Below are 3,951 nucleotides of genomic sequence, written 5' to 3' on the forward strand. Positions count from 1 at the left end.
GCTTTTAAATGCCACCACAAGAGCACAGCTTGCCTTAATATTTCTCAGAAGCTTAGATCACATGGGCGGGCGCTTCAGCCTGTCACAAGGCTGCAATGTGACAGGGTGAGCGGGATGGAGGCTCTCACATAAAGCCTAGTCAACAGAGGCCTCTGAAATCAGCTTCTATTTTTATCTCAGAGCCTGCCAACTCCTACACAACCCCAAGAATTAAGGATGCAGCGCTCATATAAGAAAACAAAACAAAAAGATGCCATTAAGATTGCTAGATTTTTTCTAACACAGGGAATGATCTCACGCTAAATCTAGAAAATGCAAGCATCATTAATCACTCATGAAGCCAAATGGTCAGGGTTGTTTATAAAAACCAAGCACAGCGAAGAGTATCAAGGCAGAAAGAATCCTCATGATTAGTGGCAATTTTTTTTGAGGTGGGTGTGGGGGATGAGTGCCAGTAGGTAGTGTTTCCCCACTTGTATTTCAGAAAAATACAATACCATTATTATTTACTACCTTTAAAGTTGCTAGAAACTTGAGCATTCATCATGTCAGCTCTATCAGGTATAGCTAGAATGTTTATTTTTATAGTTTTTGTAGCTGAAATGTGTATTTTTTTTTTTTTTTTTTTTTTACAGTTTGTGGCTTCCTATAATTCATAGGAAAATCAAAACCCAAACCAAATAGACAGGAGCATGTAACTGAAAAATTCTCCAGCCTCAAATATGAATAAAAAAGGCTTTTATGCCTATGGTAATTTACTTCTCTCAGGTGCACAAAATTTTAAAAGACGTTTAAGAATGCCTGCCCACCTGGAGTTGAGACCAGAGTTCTAGTTTCTAACCTACCTCTAAGCCAGTGACCTTGGGCAAGCCCTTACTCTCCAGATCTCAGTTCCCTTTTGCTAAATGGAGATTAGTATGATTTTAAAGGCTCCTTTTCAAGCTTAATACTGGGCCTGAGAGATAGAAAATAGGGAAGAATTTAACATCTTTTTGAGGGGGACATTTTTAGAAGAAAAACTTGAAAAATGAAATTGCAGTATTTTCACCAATTCAGTTCTAAAACCCTACTTTTAAAAATAAGGAGTAAAATAAAATTCATTTAGATTTTTTAAAAAGTCTGTAAATTACCTGAATGGCCAAGCTGAAGAACAGTGGCTCTATGACCTATATACTACTTTACCCTAATGTGCCCTTAGACTAGATTATTAGAAGGCAGTCATTCAATAAAGATAACCCGGACCTTTTCCCAAAACACAGCTCCACGGAGTGCGTGGAAAGCTAGCAAAGAATTTCATGTTCCTCAGCCTAAATGCATGAAACAAAGGAGAAGGTGCTCCATTTCCTTCATGAAAGGCATCTCGGGCGAGAAACGCATCAACATCGGTAAAACTAAAACACGACAGAGAAGACCCCTCTCACCCAACGTTCCAGCGGATTATAAAACAAGTTCGGGTCCCACTGGTCCCCCATCCCTACCGCCATGCCCTTTCAAGCAAAGGCCTCGTTCAGGAAAGCACTGCAGGGCCTTTTCCAAAAACCACTGAGTCATGCAGAACAGCAGCTCCGCAGGCCAAGCCGGCCCCTAACCCTGCCGGTCCCGCGCCGACCCCCGACCCTGAACGGCCCCTCCGAGGAGGCGGAGATAGGGGGGTGCGGCGGGCAAGGGGCTGGGGGCGCGGCCGCCGCGACCGCCTCTTTGTCTTTCCGGGTTTGGCCGCCCACGCCGGGAGCCACCGCGGAAGGCGGCCGCGACGGACTCGAGGGAGGCCCAGAGCTCGAACCCCCGGAGGCCGCACGCCGGGCATTGTTTCCCCGACCACGAGTGTGCGAGTGAGCCCGGGGCACACGGAACCAGGCCTCCGGCCTCGACGGCAGAATGCCGCCTCCGTCTTTGTGCTTCCTGAGCTGGCTGGCGGGCTCTCCTCCCCCGGACGCCGCCATACGCTGGCCGCTCGGCCTTCGTCGAAGGCCCGCGGCGCCCGAATCCCTCACTCCCACCCCCGGCCGACCACGAGTAGCCGGGCGCCCTCCCCAAGCCCCGTGCTACTCACCCTTCGGCGGCAGGAACCGGGCTGGCGCGCGATGCCGGCGCGGTGGGACCGGGCCGAGCCCTCAGGGAGGGGCGAGCCGGAAGCCCTGAATTCGCCGCCGCCGCCGCCGCGGGCCGGGAGCGGGTCAGAGCCGCAGGCGGAGGTGGCGCCGCCGCCGCGGGGTCTTCCTTTGTTCCCGCAGCAGCACCGAGCGTGGCCGGGACACGCCGGAGCTCGGGAAGTGGGAGGAGGGAAGCGAGGGGGGGCGGAGATGGAGGCGGAGGGAGGGCCGAAGGCCGCGGCGGCTAACACTGCTCGCGGCGCCGGCCCGTCGTCGCCTCACGCCTCCACCGGCGGTGGGTTTGGCCGACTCCGAGGGCGAGCGGGGCGCGCGCAGCTAGGCCTGGGCGCCGCAAGGGCCCGCGGATGGCGCTCTCTGTCGCTTTGCTACTGCCGGGGAAGGTGTGCGGCTCCAGGGAACGACAAACCCCAAACGGAGATGCACGTAGGGCCGCACTCCAGTCGACTGACGCGTCCTCTCCACCCGGCGCTCAGGCAGTGAGGGAAAGGGGAGGGGGTGCGGGTCTGTGCGTCAGCGAAAACCCCGACGGCGGCCGCGGCGGGGAGCGCGTTGACGTCACGTGCTCGACGCCGCGCCTCCGCCTCCAGTCACCCGGCCGGGAAGGCGGGGCCGAGCCTGAGCGCGCTACCTATGCGCGGAGCCGAATCACTGATTCGGCTGCCGGCCCCAGGTTGGAGTAGGAAAGAAGTAGTTCTGTGGAGGATGCGTTTCTATTTTTAACCCGATTGTCCGCCCTCAGCCTCTCTCCTTCCGATTTTCTCAGTCAAGCCGTCTTTTCGCCATCTGAGTTCTCACGCTTTGTCTAAAGCCTTTGGCAGACATTTCCCTTTCCTCCTTACTCCCCACCCCTTCCCCACCCAACAAGAACGGTTAGAAGGATTCGTCTCGAGAAGAGAAAATGAACTGCTGTTTAGCTTCTGGGTCTTCTTGCTTGTTTATGAAGTTTCCCCCGTCCGGTTCCCTCACACTCGCCTTCGGTTCTAAAGTCCAGCCTGAGCATTGCCCCTGATGCTCCCAGGAAGGAGCGGGTCAGGCGGCGCTCGCTTGCTCGCTCGCTCGCCCAAGGTCACGGCTGGCTGTGCAGAGTCAGGAAGTGCTCCGCCGACTTGCTGCCCGTCTTCGGCCCCGGCGACACCGTTCTGAGCAAACTGTTTTGGCCAGCCTGTAAAATCCTTGGAAATGGACTATTCCAGCAGAGCCTCGTGAACTGAGAAAGCACCAAATGTTCTACCCAAGATGAAGTTAAGGAACAAACAAGCTAGACCCGAGGGAGAGATCAAAAAGGAGACGTTGCAGGAGGAAGTTCAGAAGGGGGCAGTTCAAAAATGAGGCACAGGCCCGACTAGTTTGAAAGGGTGAGTTAACTAAAAACACTGAGAAGCTTTTCAAAGCACCAACAAAAAAACCCCACTTGTAGCTGGCCTCGCTAGGTGACTTTAGTTCAACTCAAAACACACAAGTAGTAAGACAGAAAGGACTTAGGAAATTTTCTAGTAAACAATGGCCTAGTGAGTAAATAGAAACGATGTTTAGGGCTTCTAATAGCCACTATTAGACTGGAGTGAGAGATCCCTTCGTTGCTTCCCAAACTTGGTGATCAGAAAAATCACCTGGAATAATTGTTGACTTTTAAATAATCACCTAGGCCTTTCCCCTGGAGATAGTTGTGGTAGTCTGGGGTGGAGCTCAGGAACTTGAATATTTAAGTAGTACTCCAGGTGATTCTTCTTTATAATTTTGGGGAGAATGCTGTCCTAGTGACCTGTGCCAAAATTTCCAAATCAAACAGTTCTCTGCCACAGTAAGTGGAATCCCTAGAACATAACTGAACATTTTT

At 52.7% G+C, this 3,951-nt stretch overlaps 1 protein-coding gene across 3 annotated transcripts in view; it reads right to left on the reverse strand.

Annotated features, from left to right (window-relative positions):
* Nucleotides 1-2,087, reverse strand: part of ZFAND5 (zinc finger AN1-type containing 5) — an 11,222-nt gene extending 9,135 nt beyond the window's left edge. The window contains exon 1 of one of the 3 annotated variants that reach the window (XM_007454498.1): nucleotides 2,054-2,087. The gene's annotated coding sequence lies outside the window, so the exon portion shown is untranslated. Of the gene's footprint in view, nucleotides 1-809; nucleotides 943-1,819; nucleotides 1,947-2,053 lie in introns of those variants that run through there. The other 2 variants (XM_007454499.1, XM_007454497.1) reach the window with 2 other exon arrangements.
* Between the last annotated feature and the right edge of the window lie 1,864 nt (nucleotides 2,088-3,951).

This window comes from Lipotes vexillifer, unplaced genomic scaffold (genome assembly GCF_000442215.2).
Source record: "Lipotes vexillifer unplaced genomic scaffold, Lipotes_vexillifer_v1.1 scaffold108, whole genome shotgun sequence".
Taxonomy (NCBI): Eukaryota; Metazoa; Chordata; class Mammalia; order Artiodactyla; family Lipotidae; genus Lipotes; species Lipotes vexillifer.